We start from the raw sequence: 15,099 nt of genomic DNA on the forward strand, positions 1-15,099 counted from the left end.
ATTAAATTTATGTATGTGTGTATGTATGTATATTGTTTGTATATTGTATTTTTGTAATATTATATCCTATTGTAACAATGCAATGTTTTGTGGACCCAGGACATACTTGAATACGAGAGAAATCTCAATGTATCCATCCTGGAAAAATATTTTATAAATACATATATAATATTTGAAGCTCCCTTTAAAACTGCAGTACAACTCAACTTGCCTTTTTCTAAAGGACCACTAGGTGGCAGTAATCACCATACAGTATAATGTTTTCCTGAATGCAAAAGGAATTTTCCTTAATTCATTTTTCCAAACAAGAAGCATTTTATATATAAGTATGGGAAGCACATTAGAGCAAAGTTAAAAATACCTAGATTTGAATCTGGATATCTGATCGTTCTAGTTCTGGTTATATAAATAAATACACTTACTTTGGAGCTCTGCAGCAACAATCGCACTGGATTCCATAGCAGCTAGTTTGCAAAGGAAGACCTAGTCTGGTTCCTGGAATTGCATAAGGTGATCCTGTGGGCACACTATGGTTCAACTTCTCACATGGCTTTCTTGCTCTGTCTCTTGATTGATGGGATAGCCAACCTGTAAGTCCCTGTAAGAATACTGTATGAATCCAAAGGCGTGAGTCAGAGTGATAGTAGCAAGTGAAACAGCAGAAGTCCATACAGTGCTCAGTTGGGTAAGTAGTCCCACCATCCCTTTAACCAGTCTGTGGGTTTTGCCCACATCTTAGTTGATACACTTGAGTAGGTGGGCTCATGCCTAACTAGGGCTCATAAATGCAATGAAGTATATATAGAATAACGAACTCACACAGATTCCTGATACCTGAAATTAGATGTAGGAAATAATTGGCTGGGTATTTATAAACATCCAAAATAACTTGAAATGTTACCATCCATGATGTAGACATCAAACGGTTGCCAGGTCAACATAGTGGAAGAGAGGTTACCAGTTATACTTATAGAGCAGTTTTATATACATTTACCACCTGAATGTCAGAACTAGATACAGGACTGGCATCCATGCACAGGAAAAAAAAGCTGTACACTCAGTCTAATTACCACCTACTGGAGAGGTGGAGTAGTCAACCTTACATGAGGTAAATCCTGTACAAGTGTCCAGAGAGCTTAACTGGACTACTATAAACAATTTGTACTTGTAAATGGCCAAATTCACTGAAGACTGAGGGACACAGAGGCTAACCGGTCTTTGATTCATCCTCAATGGGTCCACTTCCAACACCAGAGAGAGTGTACTGTGTCAGTCCAGATAGCAGGAGGGGCTGTGCACACACTGCCTACAGCAAAAGTCCACCTTGATTAACTACTGCAAGCCATGATGACAGAGTCTTTGGACCTATGTGCTGAGAGATGAATCAGTTGGGGCTATGAGATACAAATGTCTTTGTAGGTTGCAGAGGTATTGATTCCTGTATGCAAGAAGGAGCAGTTGAGAGGTGGTGATATCTATGTGTACAGTGGGTAGAACCTTCCATGTAGAAGTAATGGATGCCATAGAGGGACATTAAGACCCAAATCTGGGGGAGAGTCTACCCTATTCCTGTTACACCATCAATGCTATTTTTCTCTGTGTGCATTAACTTGTTTAGTCAACAGTATTATGATATAATTCGATTATCTATTGTACAGCATTACAGAGTATGGCCTTCATACAATATTTTTGCATACGCTTTTAAAATGATCTAATATTTTGAAAAATATTTTGATATATTTTGTTATACATGATATTTTTTTTTAAATTTGAACAGTTTGAAGAAATTATTTTAAAATCAATACTATTAAATTAAGGCCTATGTTATTCATAATAATAATAATAATAATAATAATAATAATGTCATTAAAGGCTAGGCTCTATGCTTGCTGTTAAGAAAAAAACCAGCCATTCAGTTTTGAAAGCATGGCCAACATTTGCATTAAATTCTGCACTCTATTCACATCCAACTCCACTGATGCCATCTGCCACTTAATGTTGCAAACTGGTGTATCAATGAATCATTTTCTGATTCATTGATACACCAGGGATTCATTGATGCACCAAAAACACCTTTATGGCTGTTTGCTCAGCCATACACTGTTAACCTGTTGTTTTCCGGGCAATTTGCCCACAAGGTTTCTAAACAGCTGATTTGCCAAACCTCACAGGTATGTATCAAAACCACCACACATATACAGGTTTCAGTGCTTAAATGTACTACAAATTGAGTACATATATTTGTTATATGGTGTAGCAGAGTTTGCTGTCACTAACCTGACTTTTTGTCGTTACACTTAGACCTAGGCAGGTGTCGTTTTTAGTTAGTGACAGACAGTACATTTTATAATTTAGTATGGAAGCCAGGTGCTACTCAGCATTTAGCAATGCCTGTTAATCTCCATGGGAGACATTGATACTTCCTGATTAACGGGTTATCCAAGAATCCTAGTCATTTCAGCCTTCTGTTGTGGTTATAATGCTAGGAGTACCATGGCCCCATTTTTGGCTAATTTGGTAAACCGTTTTGCAATAGTTTGTGTTTGTCCTTTTATCTTGGTTTTCGCTGGCCGCTGATGGTCCTCCAGTGCCCAATGATGACATCTGAATTCTGCAGAGGTGCAGAAGCCAATGTCAATCCCACCGGCCATTCATTGGCTGAGAGTGTCAGCTGACCACTCTCAGACAATTCATGCAATTCTGATGCCCCTATGGTGTGACTGGAGGTGGAGTTACTCCTCTGGCAGCAGAGGGGTTAAACTTTGTATGTGCAGCATTTCAAAGTGAAACACTGTTTATACAGACAGTAGGCACCGTGACTTCTTCAAATCACCAAAGTGGTGATGGCGCTTGGAGTAACCCTTTAAACAGTCAAATCTGTAATCGGTAATAATAGTTGCAGTCATTTGGGGAACTGGCAAATTGTCAACAAATTATTGCAACAAGCATGAAAAGTACTTTACAAAAATAAATGCCAAGCATAAGGCACTCTTACCATAGTAGCTATTAATCTGAACCACCAATAACGCAAGAATCATACAACTCAGCTATACCACTTATATATTGTGAGACCACTGTTAGTCCATTTGGATCCTTCACTTGTAATCCGTCCCAGCTGCTTATATGACTCGCTGACCTCAGTACTACATGAAGCTGCAGTCCACTTCTGCAACGTGTTAATGGTGACATTATGCATCAACGTACGAAACAAAAATGACAAATATGCTGTTATGGAGTAGATGGGAAGAAACGTTCGAACACGTTCACTCCCAAACATGAGAACCAGTCTCCTTAGGGAGGTAAGATACTTATTTTAAAGATCTGCAGTTGCTTCAAATTAGAAAACTTGGCAAGTGTCAGCAAAAAGGAGTGGGATTTCTGAAGAGTATAGAAAACATCACCATTCGCAAGTTACAAATCCGCTCTCCTCTGTAGACATGATCTACTGTAAAGTGTCACAGTTACTGGAACATTTTGCAGGACCTAAAACAAATTCGTAGACTTTCCTCAACCGGATAAATCTATGGGAAAGCTAGGAAGCAAGAATTTTCATGGAATACTGTCTCAGTTTATTCCAACATAAGGTAAGATTCTGTTATATCATTTATACGTTCTCATATAGTATATCGAATAGCTGGGAATTATCATCAAACATTAACATCAAATTGCATTCTTGCGTAGTGTGTTCTCAGAAGAATTTTATGTTTTTAGCCCTCAACTCGTACAGTTAATTATATATTTTTTATTAATTGAGGTGTGAGGTAGAATGAGAACAAGGGATGTTAAAATAATTCTGGCAATGTATGTTTTGGCACCGGAGAGACTGCAGCTACATACATCTATCCCCACGTCCAAAGAACAGAAAGAGAACAGCACACGCGTATGGGTTTATTTACTAAACACATAAAATGTAGTGAATTAAAAAAAACAAATTGCAAATTTTAGGCTGAACTGGAGATTTTTTTTTTTTTTTTTTTTTACAGCCTATGTTTTGAGTTTGTATTTTCAGTTCACTACAATTCAATATTTAGTGAATATACCAAATATGTCATAAGGAGATAGCGCTATGTCACTATAAGACAAGAACATTTCACATTAAAACTGTCTTCCATTCCCAGAACTGACTGATGCAACATTAAACAGGAGAGAAGGCACACGCTGCATCCACTCATTACTGTTAATTTATTTACATATATATCTGCTATACACGCATTTACTAAGTTTCTGTAAATATTTCGAAGCATGACTATCAATGACATTGCAGGAATAATAAGACATACTCAATGCTTAATTCTTGCCAGACATGGAATACAACGTTACATACATTTAGAAATAGCCAGATTCATTGGGCAAGATTTATTCTTCAGGTTTTTACACGAATGGCTTTTGTGGATTAGGCTGGAGTATATTTATTGTGGGTCAGGCTGGGTTGTGATGTTTTATAGTTTGCTTTATAGAGTATACAGCTGTATACTGTAGCTTAAGTTGCACAATTTGAATGTTCAGTTGATGATTCAATAATATTTAGGCTGAATTAACTAGAAATAGCTGTAGATGATCATATTGAGTAATAAATAATGTAATCGCTTTTTTTTTCCAATTATACTTATATAGGTAATATGTGTTTGACCAAAAACATACATTGTTTACCATTCATTGCATCCCATAGTAACTATGGCAAAACATAAACTATAGACAAGAACAAATTAGCCTAAAACCTACAACATGTGTAGTTTCCACGATAAGGTTAAAAAATCATTTAGCACACCCACCAGACTAAGAAAACAAATCCCATATGCTTACTCGCAAGAGACTAAAGTTGTAAAAATAAATTAACTGCTGTTATGTCACAGAAAAAGAATAAAAAGGACAGTAACAGTGCAGTATATTCCGAAACAAATTTGCAAAAAGTATCTAAAAAAATTTACTCATAAACACAGTTAGATTAGAGAAGTTAAGAGGACACTGAAAGCACTGTAACTGCTTCAGCTCATTGAAGTGCTTATAGTGTCTGACATTCTCTAGGGCTGTCCTTCCAGTCAATATTAAACCATTTTAAATTATTTAATGCTAATCAAGAGTCTCTAGCTGCCAATCCCCTCTGAGAAAGAATTAGCCTAAGCAGCAACGTGTGGCTGTGATTGGTCAGCTGACTAATTTTATCATATCACAGCGCCCATTGCTGGTATGAATTGGTATGGCTAAGGAGGTGTTTACTCTCTGCCCTAGACAAGCCTTCAGTAGGGGCCAGGTCGTGGTTTCATTCAGTGTTAAACTTCTCCAAAATGGTTAAACACTAAATAGAGTAGAGTGCCGGGGGACTGCAGGCCCTCTAACCGTCATTGAAATAAAATGGTTATAATGCTTAGAGTGTCCTTTTAATGTGCACAATTCAATGGGCAGATTGTTATATCGTGCCAAGATTACCTTCCTATTTGTTTTGGTGTAGTAACGTTACATTACTTTTTATCCTACTGTACTTCTTGGCCAGCATCCGAGTATGGCGATGGAAGGCCTGATCATCAGCAGTTATTTTGGTTCCATAAACGACCCACATCCAGGGTTTCTTTAAAAGTCACCTCTTATCTATTTCCCCCCCCAAAAGTTTGTTCCTTGTGCAGGGTGCATTTAATACCCTGCAGTTATGTTTTGTGTACACTTGTTTAGATCTTTTTAACCCCTTAAGGACACATGGCATGTGTGACATGTCATGATTCCCTTTTATTCCAGAAGTTTGGTCCTTAAGGGGTTAAAGATCTATGACATGTACAGCGGATTCATAAAATTAAGTTGTCCATGTTATAGAGTCTGCAGTTTTCATGTGCTGGACGTTTGCCAATAAATCTTTCTACAGCCTAACTTCACTACGCAGCAGAAAAGAAAAATAGTTGGCTTTCATGACTCAAGTTAATATTTTTAATACTTAAGAATCTGATTCTGAACCACTTGGCTCAGATACACTTATTTTCTCATTATAGCATATACATATACTTTTCTATTAACCCCTTCACTACCAATCACATTTTAATTGAAAGAATGATAGCATAGAATTCTTTTTTGAAGCAAGGGATAAATCAGTGGAGGCCCACCCACAGTGCAGCTTTTATGTTGCAATGAAAAAATAATAACTACATTAAACAGTATATTTGTTATTTTCTGTTGGGGTTTTTATCTTTTTCTTGTGTATACTTATACCTTTGCGAACGGCCCTTTTAATTACTAGCATTGCAGTTTCCCTTTTCTCCTCCCTTATTATGCTCATTTATTGCTGCTAGGGAGGGTTACAAAAATTACAAGTGAATTTATGGTCTTTTGCTCAAACATCTGATTAAATCGTATGTCTGACAAACCACCTGTTGTTCCCAATGTCTCCTCTTTGGGCAGCAAATATGCTGCTCTAAAATGCAGGTCTGTTGATTGGGATGCCAAAAACTGCTAGTACCAGGGGGTGGAGTTGGCAGAGCTCCACTTCCTCTGATGCAGCCTCCATTTTGAATCCATGCCTGCTGTATTGTTTAAGCTTGGTGCTGCTGCGGTTCCATGGAGGGGGTTGAATACACTGCATCAATGTGTAACCAGGATGGTTGAGGGAGAGCTGTAATACAATGTTTCTTTACCTTTCACACTGTGAAGCCCCCGCAATGGAACACTCTGTGTAAGAAGTGAAGATACAGATGAATGGAGCTGCATGATCACGTTTTTATTTTTCATGTTTTCATTCAGGCTTTATTACAATGTGTGGGAAATGAAAAACTTTAGACAATAGTGTGTTTTATATTGCAACATTTCACGCAGTGTCTGACATGTTAGTTAATGCAAAAATGCTTTTTTTTCTCTCAATTACAGTAGATGTGAGAAATATTGATAAATAAAAATGGTCAAATACTTTATCAATAGCAATGCTTATTAAATTGGCAACATAATGTAAAAAAGAATGTCTACTAATGTCCACACACAGTAAATACACTTAATCATATAGTTCTAAAATAAAGGTATTTAAATCTGTGATTACAATTTTTAGCAATCTCCGGACTGCTTATGTAATAACAACAGTTAAAGAGTCCACATGAAGACCTTTTTATTTGAAAGTCGTCCTGAGTAAATGCCTCTAGTGGCAGTCAGTCTGACAGCTACTAAAGGCATGTTCTCTTATAAATGTAAACATTGCCATTACTCAGAAATTGCAATTTTTACATTTGTCAGACTGCAGAGACAGAGCCTTTGCAGCAAGGCGACTACAGTAAAGGGGAACTGCCCCTTCTCTTTTCACATTAGGAATTTCTTACAAACAAACTGCTCAATTCTCTTCCATTTACAGTTGTGCTCAAAAGTTTTGAAAATATGACTGATTATGCAAACAAAATCATTGATCATATGAAGCCATTTATTATAGTTGTTTGGCTCCTTTTTAAATCATAATGAAAACAAAAATCACCCAAATGGTTCTGATAAAAAAGTTTACATACCCTTGAATGTTTGGCCTTCTTACAGACATGCAAGGTGACACACACAGCTTAAAATGGCAATTAAAGGTTAATTTCCTACACCTGTGGCTTTTTAAATTGCAATTAGTGTCTGTGTATAAATAGTCAATGAGTTTGTTAGCTCTCATGTGGATGCACTGAGAAGGCTAGATACTGAGCCATGGGGAGCAGAAAAGGACTGTCAAAAGGCCTGCGTAGCAAGGTAAAGGAACTTTATACAGATGGAAAAGGATATAAAAAGATATCCAAAGGCTTGAAAATGCCAGTCAGTACTGTTCCATCACTTATTAAGAAGTGGCAAATTCGGGGATCTCTTGTTACCAAGCCAAGGTCAGGTAGACCAAGAAGGATTTCAGTCACAACTGCCAGAAGAATTGTTCGGGATACAAAGAAAACCCCACAGGTAACCTCAGGAGAAATACAGGCTGCTCTGGAAAAAGACAGTGGTTGTTTCATACTAATACAAATACTTGAACAAATATTAGCTGCATGGTGGAGTTGCCAGAAAGAAGCCTATACTATGCCAATGCCACAAAAAAAGCTTGTTTGCAATATGCTCGACAACACCTTGGCACGCCTCGCAGCTTCTGGCACACTGTAATTTGGAGTAACAAGACCAAAATAGGTCTTTATGGTCACAACCATAAGCGCTATGTTTGGAAAGGGGTCAACAAGGCCTATAGTGAAAAGAATACCATCCCCACTGTGAAGCATGGTGGTGGCTCACTGATTTTTTTTTGGGGGGGGGGGGGTGGGGTGAGCTCTGAAGGCACTGGGAATCTTGTGAAAATTGATGACAAGATAAACGCAGCATGCTATCAGAAAATACTGGCAGACAATTTGCATTCTTCTACATGAAGGCTGCGCATGGGATGCTCTTGGACTTTCCAACAAGACAATGACCCTAAGCACAAGGCCAAGTTGACCTTCCAGTGGTTACAGCAGAAAAAGGTGAAGGTTCTGGAGTGGCCATCACAGTCTCCTGCCCTTAATATTATCGAGACATTCTAGGGAGATCTCAAACATTCGGTTCATGCAAGGCGACCGAAGACTTTACATGACCTGGAGGTATTTTGCCAAGACTAATGGGCAGCTATACCACCTGCAAGTATCAGGAGCCTCATAGACAACTATCACAAAAGACTGCACTCTGTCATTGATGCTAAAAGAGGCAATACACAGTATTAAGAACTAAGGGTATGAAGACTTTTGAGCAGGGGTCATTTCATTTTTTTCTTTGTTGCCATGTTTTATTTTGTGATTATGCTATTCTGTTATAACCTACAGTTAAATATGAATCCAAAAAGAAATAAAATAAATGTTTTTTGCCTGCTCACTCATTTTTTAAAAAAATTGTATATATATTACCAATTCTCCAAGAGTATGAAAACTTTTGAGCACAACTGTAGAAGTTAAATCCCTTGTGTTTATGTTTTTGCAGCCCTAACCACACCTCCCCTGCCTGTGAAAACAAAGGTTTAATTTTTAATCAGCTGTTAATGTGCTTTTTATCTCCTGCTCTGTAAATTGAACTTCAATCTCTCACAGGATGTTCCTGCGGGGTCTAGCAAGCTAGTAACAGAGCAGGAGATAAGAAATTCTAAATTAAACAGACTGTGCAATAAAGGAAGTGTACACATTAGATCTCTGTTTACAGGAAGTGTTTAGGAAGGCTACCCATGTTATATTCAGGAAGGTGTGGCTAGGGCAGCATAAACAAAGTGATTTAAATCCTAAATGGCAGATAATTGAGCAGTGAGGCTGCAGGGACATAATATATACACCAAAACTGCTTCATTAAGCTTACGTTGTTTTGGTGACTATAGTGTCTCTTTAAATATAGGGGGTACATTTACGATTTTGGTGTTTAGATTGTCTTTTAAATTGATTTTCTCATGGAATGTTTGCACCCCAAGAGATAGTATTTATTAAAAAAAAAAATTGTAAGAATGGAGAGTATATATCACTAGTTCATTTTATAAAAGCCATATTTTTGTTTATCACTAGACTCCACTTTTCACTTCTCTAAAAATTCACTATATTGTGTAATAAAAAATAATAAATAAAAAGAAATGATTTATTAATTGGTTTACTTTTAAAAAAAACGTGGATCATGTTCATTAGTTTTGCTACAATACACAATAGTTAACTGTACTATAAACAGAAAACAACACTAACATTTAATTTAAAAATCTGCTGATTTCCTAAACTGATAAAACAGTTATTTTAAACTATTTATACTACAAATTCCTGAGACTGGGAAAGGATTATAAATAAAGTGAGTCACTGCAATAATTGTTTTCATAGTCAATTTATTAGTCTGGTAAGTTTTAATTCTGAATTTTGTTTTTCACATTGATAAATGCCTGCATCCAGTTTATTTTTCTATATGACATGCAATATTTGGTGGTTTACATATTTTGGTAGCAGTGCTAATGCTGAGACAACATCTTTTTACATGGAGTTAACAACACATTGAAATAAAAAAATAAAAATGTGATTACAGATATTTTCTAATACATGTAAATGGAGAAACAACCATGTAATGTTTCTCATGATTGTATAAAATAAGGTGCATTTCTATATACTATAAACGTTTTATGCCTACTGTAACGAACTCCAGGTGTTTTGTACACACCATTCGTTCGTATACTCCCGCAATGCTAGAGGCTTAAGTGATTATAGCCCGTTCGCATTACGCTGATTTGTACTCTCACGAAATCCTAAGGTTGTGGGAAAAATCAATCGGTTTGCTGTTCGCATACCCAAACATCAGTCGGGACTTGATGAAGGGCACAACTTAAATTTTTTTTCCGGTCAAATGGCCCACTTATATACACAGACCCCCAGCATGGGATCTCAAACAAAAACATAGTAAAACACGCCCCAAACACTCCCACAACACGCCCTGGAGTCTCTGTGTCTGGGAGATAATTTAGTGTACTTTGCTTACACCAACTATCTCTCAGTCACTAGAGTTACAAAGTATAAAACATGAAATATTAAAGGGACACTATAGTCACCCAGACCACTTCAGCTCAATGTCTTCCGTACAGCCACTAGAGGCCCATCTGTGACGCTGGAGGCATATTATGCCTCCATCGCGCAGAGCGTCCATAGGAAAGCATTGAGAAATACTTTCCTATTGACAGCTTGAATGCGCGCGGCACTTGCCGCGCATGCACATTCGGCTCCGCTGACGTCGGCAGAGGGAGCTGACATCGGCGGGGGATGAGAGGTCACCAGCGCCGAGGGAGCCCAGCGCTGGAATAAGGTAAGCTGCTGAAGGGTTTTTAACCCCTTCAGCGCCACGGGAGGGGGACCCTGAGGGTTGGGGCACCCTCAAGACACTACAGTGCCAGGAAAACCACTTTGCTTGAATAAACTTTAGCCAACTTCACAGGACTACAGCTGTTTAAAGGATATCTCTGAAAATACTGTATAGGTTGTGAATAGCTAGTGAAGATTTAACGAGAATTAGTAAGTGATTAGATATTATGTGCAAAGAAGTGTGATAGGTGTTTGCTACAATATTGAACACAGGATGATTGTGGGCAGCGGTAACCTATACAAGGATTCCCAGCCTTGTAAATAAGAGAGTGTCAAAGAAAAAGAGGGAAGGAGACCGCGCCCCAAATAATGATTGTAAAATTATATACGTACACAAATCTCTTTAGAAGTTATATGTACAATCGACCTCAAAGATAAAAATAAAGAGAGAATACAATAGTGCAGTATGTTATATTCAGTGAGTGAAATGCTAGAATAATTATATATATTTACACTCACATTTATATATATTTACACTCACAGGCGAATTACGTTAGAGATCCCAATTAGCTCTACTAAATGTGAGTGTAAATATATATGATTATTCTAGCATTTCACTCACTGAATAGAACATACTGCACTATTGTATTCTCTCTTTGTTTTTATCTTTGAGGTCGATTGTACATATCGAGAGATTTGTGTACGTATATAATTTTACAATCATTATTTGGGGCGCGATTAGATATTATGTCTGGCAGATAAATAATACTCCTCTATAGGGTGAATTGAAAGAGAGGTGGTCTGAGTGTTTTTCTCCTTTATGGTATAGGAGAAGGGAGGCTCTCTGACAAGAGAGGATGAGGAACAGAATTGTTACTTGGTTCAAATAATAACCAGGGTGTGAGCCCAAAACAACATTTAATGACATCTCCTCAAAGTCAATCCCTAGGTACTCCCAAATGCAAACTCTTTAAACCTGCAGGGACCATCTCTCGACTTCTGAGCAACCTCAAATATCCCCTTAGACTGTGTTCTTCTCATTTCCCAGACATCCTATGATCCCAAAGTAAACAAAAACGGACAGTACAAAATAAACTGAGCAGCAACAACATGACAGAGTGTCATGTTCCAAAATTTTTATCCATCTCGTACTTGTAAGGCTTACACCGAGTAAAAGACTGGAGAGGTTGCTATAGCCTTAATTGATGCACCTTGCTGGGAAGGTATATGAAATATGGACATTTTAATGACACCAAAAAGCCTTTAATGCAGAAATAGAACATTTTAATTCAAGCAAATGCAAAAGGAATACCACATAAAGTTCAGTAAAGAAACAAAAGAAAAGATTAAGTTCTGCCTCAGCAGAAGTTGCTAAAATAAAGATGGCTAGAGAATACACACTATAAAATTCCACATGGTTATTTTGGCTAAAGTTTTTTTTTTCTTTTTTTCATCTCAAAACACAGATGGTCAACGAGTAAGTCTCAGAGCTCCTGTATGTCTAAGGCTGATACAGAAACAAATATCTCTCTTGATCAGATTATTAATACTGAATCCTCACAAGGATCAATTATTCTGGCCAGGGCCGGCGCTCCATAAGGCGGCCCAGGCGGCCGCCTTAGGGCGCACCGGCCCTGGGGGCGCAAAATCAGGCTGACCGGAAGGAGGGAAGCGCACTGCGCTCCCCTCCAACCGACGACCTATTGTAGCGTGGCCGAGCGCCCGGTTCTGCGGGCGCGCGAGGGAGCACTCTCCCATGTGTGCTTCCTCTTCAGCTCCCTCGCGCGCCGCATACTGATACCGGAGCCGGAAGATGACGTCATCTTCCGGCGCCGGCATCCCTACGCGGTGCGCGAGGGAGCTGAAGAGGAAGCACACATGGGAGAGTGCTCCCTCCCTCCAGCCCGCCAGCCAGGGAGCCAGCCAGCCAGCCAGGGAGCCCAGGAGCCCAGCAGCACCACTGGACCCCAGGGAATCCCTTCAGCACTCCAAAAAGGTAAGGAGGCTGGGGGATTAAATTAAAAAAAAAAACATGTGTTAGTGTGAGTGTTAGTGTGTGTGTGTCTGCTAGTGAGTGTCAGTGTGTGTGTCTGCTAGTGAATGTCAGTGAGTGTGTCTGCTAGTGAGTGCCAGTGAGTGTGTCTGCTAGTGAGTGTCAGTGAGTGTCAATGACTGTCTGCTAGTGTCAGTGAGTGTGTCTGCTAGTGTCAGTGAGTGTGTCTGCTAGTGTCAGTGTGTGTGTCTGCTAGTGAGTGTCAGTGTGTGTCTGCTAGTGAGTGTCAGTGTGTGTCTCTTACTGAGTGTGTTTGTGTGTGTATTAGTGAGTCTGTTTGATGTCTGTTAGTGAGTGTGTGTTTGTCAGTGAGAGTGTATGTTTTGTAAGTGAGTGTGTATGTATGTCTGTCAGTAAATGTGTGTGTCTGTTAGCTGGTGTGTATGCATCTGTTCGTGAGAGTGTATGTGTGTCTTCAGCACTTACCTTTCTCTAGCGCCGGACTCCCTTGGCGCTGGGGATCCCTCCGCCTCTCAGCTGCGAATGCTCTTGCCGCGCACGCATTCAAACCGCCCATAGGAAAGCATTACTCAATGCTTTCCTATGGACGTTCAGTGTTTTAGAATAGCGGAAGCTCCTCTAGCGGCTGTCAGTGAGACATCCACTAGAGGCTGGATTAACCCTCGGTGAAACATAGCAGTTTCTCTGAAACTGCTATGTTTTCAGCTGCAGGGTTAAAACTAGAGGGACCTGACACCCAGACCACTTCATTGAGCTGATGTGATCTGGGTGTCTGTAGTGGTCCTTTAATTGTGTGTGCATCTGCATGCACTGGCGTACATACCGCGGTCGCAGGGGTCACAGCCCTGCAACCCCTGCGACCATGTGCCCGCCGCCATGAGTTGCGGCCCCGGCCCGCGCAGAGTAAGCGCGAGGGGGGCACGGATCAATTTGCGCACTGGGGCCCCATGGGTCATGTGTACGCCACTGCACCTACCCTGGTGTCTGCCACAGGCTATGACATCATCACAGGAATGACATCATATCCCTACTCCCTGTGTACCACGCAGCGTGGCTGGCGCCCTGTGATGGGGCTGGGCTGCAGGACAGGACTCCAAGGAGCCAGACAGCATGCATCCAGGGGACAAGATTGAACTGATGTAAGTATGTAATTGTGTATGTCTCTGTATGTGTGTATGTCTCTGTATGTATGTATGTATGTATGTATGTAGGTCTCTGTATGCCTGTATGTCTTTGTATGTATGTTTATGTATGCATGTATGTGTCTGTATGTTTCTGTATGCCTGTATGTCTCTGTATGTACAAATGTATGTGTCCGTATGCCTGTATGTCTCTGTATGTACAAATGTATGTGTCTCTATGCCTGTATGTCTTTGTACGTATGTGTCTGTATGCCTGTATGTCTCTGTATACCTGTATATATGTATGTGTCTGTATGACGGTATGTCTTTGTATGCCTGTATGTATGTATGTGTCTGTATGCCTGGATGTCTCTGTATGTATGTTTCTGTATGTCTATATATGTATGTATGTATGTGTCTGTATGACGGTATGCCTCTGTATGTATGTCTATATGCCTGCATGTATGTCTTTTTCTGTGTCTGTATGTCTCTGTATGATTATTTCTGTGTTTGTATGAACCTTATTTTAAACGAGGGTGGGGGGCACCAAAATGCATCTTCGCCTGTGTAACTAAAAATCCTAGCACCGGTCCTGATTCTGGCAGCCGGTGGGCTCAGTTCAAAATTGCACATCTTATTTAAAAACCGCATTGTGCCCCAGTGTCCGAGTAAGGTTGAATATATATCGTATTATGTCATTTTTGTTATGATACTATGTAAAGATTTTTCAGTTTTATTGTGATTTTATAGTGTTTTTTTCTTATTTTAGTTTTTAACTATTTTATTGTCATGAAGCAAGGAAAAATAATAAGTGAGGTATCACATATAGTACTTTGAAAAGCGATATAATGGTGGCTTATTGGTTTTGCAATGATGGTTTAGCGTGACTTTTATCCAAACTATATAGAATAGGAAGGATATTTTTGTTTTTAGTAAAGATATTGGCAAGGGGGAGGGGCTAATTCACTGGTGTAATGTGCTTTTCTGTGCAATGGCCAAGATCACATGGACTCATTTAGAAACTTAATTCAAATACTGGAGAAATATATATAAAAAAGATTTAGTAGCTAATCTTGTTATATAGTTTTCCACTTGTCTTCAGAATGTTTCAGTTGCCACACATCCTCAAGAGCAGTGATAGCAGTCTGCTCTGTTCGTCCCACACTTTAACCAGTTGGCCGAATCCCTTTGTTTTATCAGATATTGCTTT

At 39.2% G+C, this 15,099-nt stretch overlaps 1 protein-coding gene across 1 annotated transcript in view; it reads left to right on the forward strand.

Moving 5' to 3' along the window:
- The first annotated feature begins 3,212 nt into the window (after nucleotides 1–3,212).
- The window catches only part of C1QTNF7 (C1q and TNF related 7), a 125,628-nt gene continuing 113,741 nt past the window's right edge, over nucleotides 3,213–15,099 (forward strand). The window contains exon 1 of the mRNA XM_063457794.1: nucleotides 3,213–3,584. The gene's annotated coding sequence lies outside the window, so the exon portion shown is untranslated. The remainder of the gene's footprint in view (nucleotides 3,585–15,099) is intronic.

The sequence above is a fragment of the Pelobates fuscus genome, chromosome 6 (assembly GCF_036172605.1).
Source record: "Pelobates fuscus isolate aPelFus1 chromosome 6, aPelFus1.pri, whole genome shotgun sequence".
Classification (NCBI taxonomy): Eukaryota; Metazoa; Chordata; class Amphibia; order Anura; family Pelobatidae; genus Pelobates; species Pelobates fuscus.